The sequence below is a fragment of the Hipposideros armiger genome, unplaced genomic scaffold (assembly GCF_001890085.2).
Source record: "Hipposideros armiger isolate ML-2016 unplaced genomic scaffold, ASM189008v1 scaffold_265, whole genome shotgun sequence".
Classification (NCBI taxonomy): Eukaryota; Metazoa; Chordata; class Mammalia; order Chiroptera; family Hipposideridae; genus Hipposideros; species Hipposideros armiger.
This window is the reverse complement of record NW_017731615.1, coordinates 1,035,886-1,047,722: the sequence shown is the minus strand read 5'-3', so window position 1 is coordinate 1,047,722 and position 11,837 is coordinate 1,035,886. Positions and strand designations below refer to the sequence as shown.

General features: G+C 35.4%; 1 protein-coding gene across 6 annotated transcripts in view; it reads right to left on the bottom strand.

Moving 5' to 3' along the window:
- Positions 1-7,042: 7,042 nt before the first annotated feature.
- AKAP6 (A-kinase anchoring protein 6) overlaps positions 7,043-11,837 on the bottom strand; it is a 473,754-nt gene continuing 468,959 nt past the window's right edge. For all 6 annotated transcript variants that reach the window (XM_019656775.1, XM_019656773.1, XM_019656770.1 and 3 more), the window contains one exon: positions 7,043-11,101. The gene's annotated coding sequence lies outside the window, so the exon portion shown is untranslated. The remainder of the gene's footprint in view (positions 11,102-11,837) is intronic.

The following is an 11,837-nucleotide window of genomic DNA, read 5'->3' as shown; positions in this document are numbered from 1 at the left end:
ATTGCAGTTGAGTAGGTTTAGTGGAGTGGAGGAGGTAGAAATAAGACTGCAGAGGGAGAGCAAATGGGAGGGAGACACTAGCATAAAACCTCTGAAAACTCAGATAGTGTAGGATGGAGAGAGATAATGACAACACGATGGGAAAGGAGGGGTGAGTACAGAGCTGCTGTTAGACTCTAGGAGCCTTTTTTGAAAATTAGGAAAATTGGATTCTTGCTCTGGGTAGACATAGTCCCGCATGTATGCAGTCACAACTTGGCTAGCAGAATATTGGATGGATTTCATCCTGACTAGCCCTCCAGCTGCAAGTCTCTGTTCAGCGTTCAGAGGCAACAGTCTTGAGAGAGAGGTTTCGATGACACCAGACACTTAAGCATGTCTTTAGATCTAGAACAAGTTGCCAGTTTTTGGTAGGGGTGAGGATGGCATGGAGGCTAAGGAAGAGACAGGGGAATAAGGGTAGCTGCTAGCAGGAAATCAAAGCAGGAAGGGAAGGAAGGAGGGAGGGAGGGAAGAGGAGGAGAATGGAGCCAACAGCTTAACAAAAAAGTAACTTAGAACGTTGAAACCGAATATTTGACCACACCCCCTCAATCTTGAGCAGGGTGTCTGGGAAGGACAATGTGGGGATGAGGGAATTGCAAATGAATCCTGAACTCTTTTTAGCAGATTTGTTTATTATAATGGATCTGAAGCAATTCTGAAGCCATTTTAAATGCATTATATTATTCAGCACAGGAGTAAATGTGTTGATGTTGTTGGCATCCAGGGTTCTCATGGTGGAAGAAGGGAAATACAAACACGGAACCAGAGAAGCCAATAGAGAATCTCGTGGGAGGAGTTGAATTTGGAGAAACTAGTGTGAACTCCTTATTTCTAAAACAAGTATATGTATGTGTATATGCATGTTTACATGTGTATACAATGTACACATATACACACATGTATGTATGAATATGTCTTTCTGTATATATAATTGTATGTATGTGTACATGCATATATGTACACATTCATATATTTTATAGCTTTGTTGGCTGATAGGGTTGACTCAAGAAGCAAAGATACTCTAGTAGCCATAAGCACAAATAGCACTCAGATATCAGTCTTTAATGCAATCTCTACTAAACAAAAACCATTGCAGACAAATAGCTGATTTAAGGACTGGGGCAGGGAGCTTCAAGATGAGACTGGAACTCCTTGTTATAACACAAAGTAAGGGATTGTTTAAAAGATGCCAAGAATACAAGACTAGATGGAAGAGGTTCTCACTACCAAGTGTGGGACAATTTGAGCACCAAAATAAATGAATTTCACGTAACTGGGAAAAAAAGAATTCATACCCATGGCAAATAGATAAATGAATAGGGGAGAAAAGAGAAATCTTACTTACAGTGGAATCTCAAGGACCAACTGGTAAACGTGGAGAAAGTGGTAGAGTTGGAAAATCATAATTTTGCAACGTCTTGATAAGGATTGGGTTAGACAAGAATTATCAATGGATGCTAAATGTAGGGAAAATTTTGAGGAGGGACAGTGTATTTGCATGGTTTTAAAATGTTTCCCCACAAAATGATTAAAATTAACAACACTATTGGGAGACAGATGGACACTGTGTGTCTCCAGATACAATACCCTGAGGACAGAACATCACGGATATAATATTCCTATAGCAAACACATGATTTCAATCTAATCATGAGCAAAGATCAGATAAACACAAAATGAGGAATAATCTATTTTCAAAAGGAGAGCCTATTCCTCAAAATTGTCAATATTATCAAAAGACAAAAAAAGACTGGGGAAATGTTTCCACTTTAAAGGAAGCTAAATAAATATGACAACTAAATTCTATACCCAAATTGTGCACTGCAAAAGGGGAAAAAAATGCTACAAGGGATATTGTTAAGAACATTGACAAAACTGGAATGTGAGCGGTACATTAGATAACTATAATCCATCAGTGTAAATTTATGAAGTTGATAACTATACTATGGTTATGTAAGAGAATATACCCATATCCCTATTAGGAAAAGTGCATTGAAGTATTTAGGGATAAAATGCCATGATCTATGTAACTTATCTTCAAATGGTTCAGAAAAAATCTCTGGATAATTGGATAGATGGATAGAAAATGATACATCAAATGGCCTAAAATATTAATGATAGGTGAGCCTGGCTAAAATGTACTATTTTTATTTTTGCAATATTTTGTAAATCTGAAGTTATTTTCTAATAAAGAGTTTTTAAAAAGTTGTCATTTGTTGTTATTTTAAATGTTTATAGTTAGATGTGTTGCCAGGAAAAACCCAAAAAAATATGATCCAGGAACTTTGCTATCTTAGAAAATAGCTCTCAAAGACAATGAGAAATTTTGAGGTCAAATGTTTTGCAAGCAGAGACTTCAGTATTTACTCCTAGAGCTAGAATACCTTGGGGTAGAAAAGACCCACCTGAAGAAAAATCACAAAAAGAATGCTAGGGATCATAGCAAAGCCCACATTTTCATTTTATTACATTTAAACTTAATTTCTACTTGGACTTTAAAGAATTGTCCCTCTCCACCACTTCTCTCAGATATGAAACAAAATACACGGAAGGGAAACTACATATTTTTAAGTATTTCTCAAGTAAAATGTAACTATAAAAGTGTATGTTCCTACTGGAATAGTAATCTCTTCCTTCATAATTAACTATTGCGTTTTTCTTTCATCAGGCTCTGACCTTTAAGGTGTGACTGTTGTGTGTGTTTTTAATGCCTAACTTTTCTGGAAAGTGTGCAGAGGTCATAATGAGGCATAATTATATACAGTATATAATTTTCTTTGGCCTTTTCCAAGTACTAATTTAGCTATCATTTTTTTTCCTATAGAATTTTTATAAGAAATACTTTTTAACATGAAAGTCCTTTCTTCAGTTTTGGCATGAATTATATGTTCAGACAGGAAACATACGATAACAGATGTTAAGTGGGCACTGTAAAGTAAATCCTTATTTATTTAGCTAGAAAATGAGTTTCTAAAACAGATATTGTTTCCTCCATACTCTGCTTTTATGAAAAGGAAACAAATAACTAGCCTACCTCTCTAGTCCTCAATTTCCTTATTGCAAAATAGGTATCATCAATTACAGAGTATGCTAAGGATTCAATTAAATTGAATGTGTAATGTGCTTAGCACATAGTAAGCACTCAAGTGATAATCATTTATTTTATTATTATTTAGAGTGATTTGAAAAATCCAAAGTGTGTTTACCAATTTATCTTGATTTCCTATAACTTACTCATTTACTCTACTAAATAATAATTGGTAATTATCATAGTGATGTTACATTATTACAGATTCGATTTTGTTTAAAAATGTTTGAGTTGCCATTAAGTCAAAGATGACTTAAATAATCAGACTCTTAGGTGAACAAGAATATTCTGGTGTTCAATCACTCTGAATCCATGAGTCTACTTTCTTTCTTTCTTTTTTTTTAAATTACCCATTAAGTATTATTTTACTCCTTTAGAAAATGCCTCTTAACTTGTAAATAATTTGTAGTTTTACTTTCTAAAAATAGTTTTACATATAGTTTGCATGGAAAGACCTCATAGGCAAGAGAATAATCCTGAAGTTAGAACACTGATAAAAAATATTTAGAAGATAGGCAAGTTGTGTCCCGATGAAACAAGAACTGTTTCCTGAAAAGTTAAAGAGTTTTCTTTCTACAAAACCTTGCTGTATGCATCATCAGTCATTTGAGATGGGAAGAGATAAGAGCGCCAGTATGAAGACTGATTTGATTTTCACACCATTTTAATAAAATAAATTTTAGTAACCTGTATTTGTATATGGAAAGTCACTTTAAAATAAATGAAACATTTGCAAGCAAGCAAACATGCACACACAGAGGGAATTATTTGTTTTTAATTGCTGACAACGTAAGTAACTTGATCAACTAATAGAACCAGACTAATTCTATAAACCTTAGGGTATTTTTTATAAACCATTAGTTAGGGAATATTGGGGTTTAAAGAATATCTGATGCATTTTCATGTTCCTGATACCTTCAGTCATTTTAGTCCTTGAACACATTTTGCTGAATAATATTTGTTTTATGCCTGTAATGATCCATCTGTTTATAGGAAGTTGGGATATATATATATATATATATAATTTGTATATTTTAATGGCAGGTTTAGTGTGATGACAAAGAAATGTTTTAATAATTTTAGTATTATTTCTAATTAACTTGTATATTTATTAACTTTTATGAAATTAATAAATCTATTATTATAGGTCTTGATGATGTGGAAAAAAATACCAAATTTTATATCTGGTGATCCTAGTCCAAAGTCCCCACACAAATAAATGAAGAAGGGGGAAAGACTAATGCCACCATCTACAAATTTGACAAACATGGCAGCTTATGTGGGAGAGAAACAAAGGGTTTTGCACACATCTGGAAAATCTTGATGTCCTATATCTTATGCTTCTGTAGTTAACAAGGGGTGAAATTATTGGGGCCAAATCGCCAGAATCGGCCATTTTTCTAGTGTAAATTTGAAGTCAAATTGTCTTGCATTTTACATTTGCTTCCCTTGAATTTGCTATTTTTCAGAAGACTGTACTCACCAGAAAGATTGAGTCCTTCATGGTTGAGGAACATCTGGGGCTATACATCCATGCACAGGGTATTGGTTCTCTTGTTCTTTGGAAAACCTTTCCCAGGTTGGGGGGCACTTCAATTCAATCAAGAGAACACAAGCCTCAATATCAGTAGTGGTTAAACATAATGTCATAAGGGATTTGTAACCAATAATAAAGTACCAATATTTAGCCATAATTTTTTTTTGTCTAAGTATAAATCAGACTGGCTTCAAAGTTACCTATAGAGTAATATCACTCCATTCAGTTGCATTAAGATCACCTCCCCGAGTGGGAGAGGAGGCAGAGTCTTTCCTCCTTGGAAACTGCTGATGAATGCTTGGCAAAATCCTGAAAGTGTCTCACACATATGACCATCCACCAAGTTGTGTGTGTTGCTGAGAAAAGTTGCTTTATGCAGGCCCTGGTTTACTTTCAGTACACGGGGACAAATAATGTTTGCACATTGTCTGCTTTGGTGGGGGCCCATTAATCAAAGATCAGGCTGGCCTCAAGGCATCGGCAAAATGGCTTTGCCACAGAAATCTTAACATTGTGGGTCGGATTTGCATACATCATGTTGTTATTTTGCCCTGGAAATGCAAATAAATACATGACAAGTCTCATATTAAGAAGCCATTGTTACATGGAAGGTATGTATATAGTTGCTTTTTAAGGAGGAAGTGGCTAACTGCCTTCCTTGAGTGTCCCCTCTCTAGGCATGTGCAGTGGGAGGTGACGGTCCTGTCAAAGGTGAATATGGAAAAAAGTAAAGGACTGTTACCACCAGAACACATCCTATTCAATAAGAGGGCCCACCTAGGCCACAGCAGGGTGTGTGAGAAATAGTTATTGCCTTGGTAAATTCCGATTATCTAAGACCAGCAATTGGGAAATAAAAGTGTATCTTAAACAATCTTTGATCAAAGTTTGACCATTGTTTGGATTGAAAAATACATTTGTAAAAACTGACTCTGGCCTGCATTTAAATTTCCTTGAATTGCCTTAGAAAAACATTTAGAGAAATGATTCCAGTTTGTTGGTGAATTGAAGTGAGTTTAGTTTGTGTCAATTTTCCTGATGGTTCTGATTGAACAAATGACTTAGTCTGTAATTGACTAACTCTCTAAATCAATCAAAGCCATGCTGTAGTAAATAAACTAAGTTTAAATCCTTAAACCAACTGTGGGTGTGGACCAACCTAAGTTTATGAAACAAAGGACACATTATTTTACTAAGGTTAACATGAAACGGAAATTGAGAACTCAAAACACAGAAAGCAAAAACTAACTATGACAGGTGCTAACATGCTACACTGATTTTGCAAACGGAAATCTATCTACCTCTAAGAAAATGGTGTTAGAATTTGGAATACCATAAACCAGAGACAGGAAGATGTTTCCTGTAATGGGCCAAATAGAAATATTTTAGGCTTTGCAGGCCATATGGTCTCTGTCACAATGACTTAACTCTGCAGTTATAGTGCAAAAGCAGCCATAGACAATATGTAAACAAAGGGGTGTGTCTATGTTCCAATAAAACTTTATTCATGAACACTGAAATTTGAATTTTATCTAATTTCATGTTAGGAAATATTCTTTTGATGTTTTCAACTGTTCTTAGCTCAGAGGCCAAACAAAAATAGGCAATGGGCCAGAGGTGGCCCACGAACTGATGTTTGCTGACCCCTGCCTTAGACTAATTAAGCATGAGCTGTAAGAGTCAACTGTGAACTTCAAGACATATCAAGAATGTCAGTGACTCATTCACTCTTCATTAAAGAGTGACTATTGAACACAACATCACCTAGCTACTATACTTGACAAAAAAGTTTACCCTGAATTGAATAATGATAAAAACAACTGGACACATCCTGACTGTGAGTCATGCTATAAAACTGGCCTGGACTCTTCAGAAATGTCAGTTATGAAAGACTAAAGAAAAAGAGAATAAAAGTGCAGGGAAATTGTTCAAGACTAAATAGACACCAAACCCAAAAGTAATGTGTGCTCTTTGTTTGCATCATGGATTAAAACAAAAACCACTGTAAAAGGATGTTATTAGGGTATTTGGAGAAACTTGAATATGGATTATCAGATATTATTATATTGATGTTACGTTTCTTGGGTGTGAGGATAGTACTGTAGACTTGTAGAATACTGTCCTTGTTCCTAAGTGACATATACTGAAGCATTTACAGATGAAATGTCATGATTTGCAATTTAATTTAAAATGGTTAATTCACACAAAAAAGTGTGTGTGTGTGTGTGTGTGTGTGTAGAAAGATGAAGCAAATGTAGTAAAATAGTAACAAGAAATGAATCTGACTAATGAGTATGCAAATATCATTTTACTACTCATTCAACTTTTATATAGGTTTGAAAGTATTCTCAAATAAAAATTGGAAACAGCATAGAAAAAAGGACACAGTTATAAATTTAGTTGGATCAACTTAGAAAATTTTGAAATATAAAAGTATAGTGCTTGAAAAATAATGTATTCATTAAAATTCTAAAATAATACCAATTTCATTTGGAAATTAATATAATTTAACTTGTAAGTAATAGCTAAATCATTTCAGTCTATTTTACTATTTTCACCTCATTTATTTCCAAGAATTACAGCATGGGTAAAACCTAAGCTGGATGAACCAAACACAACAACATTATCAAGCTCAGCTTCTCAAAAGCCCTGAACTTAGATTGTTCTGTTGTTGTGTAAGATGCATATTTATTCAATGACCAGAGATCTGAAATATATTTTTTTCTGTAATTAAGACTTTCAAATACAAAAAACAATTCATTTCTTGTAGTAGTCAGATCCAGATAATTCTGCATATTTTTTTTGCCCTCTAGACTTTTTTAAATGTAGAGAAACTAGATAGGAAACAAAATTAATGGGTCATCATTTAATTTGGAGAAATCACTCTATTCCAGGACATCAAAGGCACTTTCACAAGAAAAACTGTAAACCTTGATAGGCAGAGACCACGTTTTGTCTTTGTATCTCTAATGCCAAACAGTGCCTCACACAAGTAGCCACTCAATGAATGTTTGTTGAATGGCTGAAGGAATCAGTAAAAGGAGGGGGAGCCCTCTCTGCTTTAAATGGAAATGGGTTAGGTTTTGATGTAATGTAAGGAAAAGATTCATGATGACTCTGGCACTGGATTGGGCCACTGAAGGAAGTAATGGATTCTTATTTCTTTACTTATTTATTTATTTATTGAAATTTACAATAATAGAATAAACATATATCTTGAATATATTTTTAGAGAAAACTTACCACTTAAATGTTCAGATACTTTTCTACATATAGGATGATGAAGACAGCTCCCCAATTTCAAGGATTCTGTCTGTTAACATTCAGCCAGGTTGAAATAGGTCTGAGAATCATGACATATGAAGGGCTGTTGAGGGAATTAAAGAACAAAAATCATAGCAGCTGGGGGAGGATGAGTAACTGGTCTCAATTATCTTCAGGGATATCATGAGAAAGAAGAGGTGGAAATACTCTGAGCAGCTCATCAGGAAAGAATTAGGGCCAGTGAGCAAAATTAAAGGTGGGGTCATGGTCCTATGCAGATTTTAGCAACCTAAGAAATAACATTCGAACAAAGACACGCCCAACAGTGGGACAGCTTGTCTGAACAGATAATATACCACTGTCACTGGAAGTGTGTAGACAGAGCTGGTGTGACCATTTTCAAGGGTAACTGGGGAGGCAGCGCCTGCATAGGGCAAGGGATTGACGTTATTCCATCCCTTCCAACCTTGGAAAAGCATTGTTCAATAAACCTGAAAGTCAGTCTACAAATTCGGTGTTAATACGAGACTGTTAATAAGCAAATATTTTCAATACCTCCAGGTCTTCAATGAGCATATCACAGGCAAACAGAACATCACGGTCTGGTTGTTCTTTGAATGTTTTACCAATAGACATAAACTTGGCATTAGTTACTATTCAAGGAAAACTCAGGTTGTCCCAGTATATAAAAAGATAACATACCTCAACAGAGATCCAAAATGCTCTTAGGTATCTCAAACCTACTAGGATTTGTTTTCTCCACATCCTGGTCCTGTCCCCATTATCTTGTTATCTTCTCCAGCCCACCTTATTTTCTACAGCTGCCTCCTAACGAGACATTACCTCTAATCTCTTTCCCCTGTAATCACCTTGAACACTGCAACTAGATGTCTGCCTAAAACCTCGTGAACAAATTACTACCTATTCAAAAGTCTAAAATGATGCATCAATTTAGAAATATGTATGGAAAAGATTAGAAGGGGCATGAAAATGTATAGTCATTAAAATGGTAGAATTACAGACTCGTATTTTTTTTTAAATGTTCTTGGTGCACTGCTAATAAAGCTCTAATGATAAATAAAATCAGGTGCAAAAAACACAGCCTGTAAAAGACTTCCTTACTACCTAGCATGTCACACACAAAAGCTCCAACTTAACCCTTTAAAAGACCCTTCATTCAGTCTCCCAACTTACCTTTTCTCCTATACCCTTGCAATAAGCTTCACTAATTCTCTACTGTCTAACTTTCCGTTCTCGTCTAGCCCGTTTCTTCCTCCTTGTCCCTCGTTGCTGCTTCTGTCTGTGTGTCTTTCATCACTTTTCCCTCTCCCTCACCTGCAGGACAACTAATACATTCCATTTGGGTGTTCACTTCATCCGTAATATAGGTAAGCCTCCTGAGGGAGTCCATTCATCATTGCATTCCCTGCAACTAAGAGGGCCTTGCAGACTAAAGGTATCCATAAGCTATCAGTTGAATTAATGATTGTCATTTCTGTGGCTATATGAATCCATAACAGTATTTCTTTTTGAAATTTTATATAAATGGATTATACATGGTGTGGTTTTCAAGTCTTTTTCTAGTTGTTTACGTGTTTTAGGATGGGTCTCTCAAATGGAAGAGATAAATGTCATCGATATTACCTAATTCAATACTTCTACAATTTTTTATTGAATACCTACTGTGTCAGGCACTTTAGTAGGTGTTAGAACATAAATTAATAACTGCATTTAATAAGAGCAGTAAAGGCCAAATGGAATATTTCTTAGCTAATTTCTTTTACACAAAATAAATATACTTGAAATCTATAGTCTAAATCAAAATGAGTCAAATTTTCTATACTTTTCTACCATCTTTCTATCAAACACATTCAAAAGAATTATATAAAAGAAATATAAGATATACTAGGTATCCTGAAATCCAACATTAAACCATTAATGATATGTAGAAATTAAAAAAAAAGGATATATTTTTACTGGTTTAGGGGAACTGGCATTGACTCATTTGTGTTCCAAGATCTTTATAGTGATTAGAAAGATTTTGAAAATTGTTAAGTCTTCATGTGTAGATTCTAGTTTAAGTAATTTTAAGCCTCTTATGCAATATAGATATTGTGGAAGCCGCTACATGTTATAATTTTTTTCAGAACCAGATGCAATAATTTGGTAAAGAACACAGGTAGAAGAGATCACTAATTTTCCTTGTCCCCTAATAAGCTATGTTTATTATGCCAATTTTAATTACCATGCAATCTAATGGATTTAAGGCTTATGTTTTCCACATCACTAGACATCACAAACATGAAAGCATTTTATACTGTCATTATACATCAGTGTTTGTTCTTGGTTATACATATATACAGAAATTATTCACACATCTTAACCTTGCTATTTCCTCCTTTCAAACCAACCTAATTTTACCATGAAAGCAGCTTTTTAATAAATGGTATAAGAAATACAGCAAGGCACACTTTTTTAAAAAAACTTTTTCTCATTACCACCTCAAGAAGCATAAAAAACAAAACTGTTGCACATAATTTAATCATAGAATGTCACCAGTTTATAATATACAACACCATACAGTTGTTTCTTGAAGTGCTGCATAGATTATTATTTTTTAAATAAAATAAATAAAATGGCGCTTTTAAAAGTTGCTTAATTTTGAAAGAAGGACCAGCGTTTCTCCTCTAATGCTGCAATCAAATCAAATGTCAGCCTTTTAGGTAAAATTCTCTTTCAATAAACATAGGCATCCTACCATTACAAAAAAAATTCAGATTGAACATAAAATTGGTCAAGTACTGGCAGGGGCTCATTCCGGACAGGTGAATTTAATGGACCATCAATTTGGCGAGCTGCAGAGCTTGAAAGAGCAGATGGGGAGGGGAGGAGTCAAGGAGAATAGTCTTGCTGGAGAGGTGGGGCCGGTAGAGGTAGCTTGGGACAGGAACCCACGGGAGAACAAGCAGCTTTGCTGAACTTCAGGGACAGTCACCTCAAGAGAACCAGTGCACACATCCAGATCACAAGGCTTATGTGGACGAACTGCATTCGGAAGGAAGAGTCACCTTGGGAGAGGTCATTGTAACAGACGGCAGTGACGTGATGGGATAGAGACCAGCCCGGGGTGGGAGTATGAGGCCACCCCGGAGTTGCAGCCAGGCGTATCTATAAGAAACACAAAAAGGACAAGAAAAGGTTTCAGGGATGTCTGTTTCATGGGCACAACCCAGACCTTTGAGGAACCACTGAAGGCTGCCATTTTGGGATGATCAGCTAATGTTCTGAAATACAAGGATACGTAAAATATAAAGTGATTTTAATAGCCCAAGCTTCACACTGACAAAAACGTTTCAAAATCAGCCAGTAATGAAAAGTACACTGATTTTTAAAAAAGGGCAAGGTTTTAAACAAAACAAGAAAAATAACCATTTGACTTTTCCCCTGGATCTCATCTATTCTTTTGCTTGTGGACTCAGTTTCAAACGCTCAAGACAGCCTCAAATCACCATGAAAATGTGAAGCTGCCAAATGATGCACAAAATATCAACAAGTGATTCCCAGACAGAGACCCTAGGCTCTCAGGTTTAATCCTTCCTGCAGCGACTGTGTATGTGACAGTGGACTTGAACAAGTCCACTGTTATATAGTGGTGACTTATGAGGTCTGACAATTAAGTTCACGAACTCATCCTAGAAAAAGTGCTACACGTTTCATTGCTGAATATCACTACAGTCACCTTCAAAGGACTCTCCTTGGGAAGCTATGCATTGATGCCAGTGCCTAGTCCACCCTTCAAAGCAATTTTGGAACTCTTTTATTTTTTAATGCATAAAATATTTACTAATATTTATTGGCAAATTTCTATGATTTCAGACATACTAAAAAGTATCTGCAATGGCCT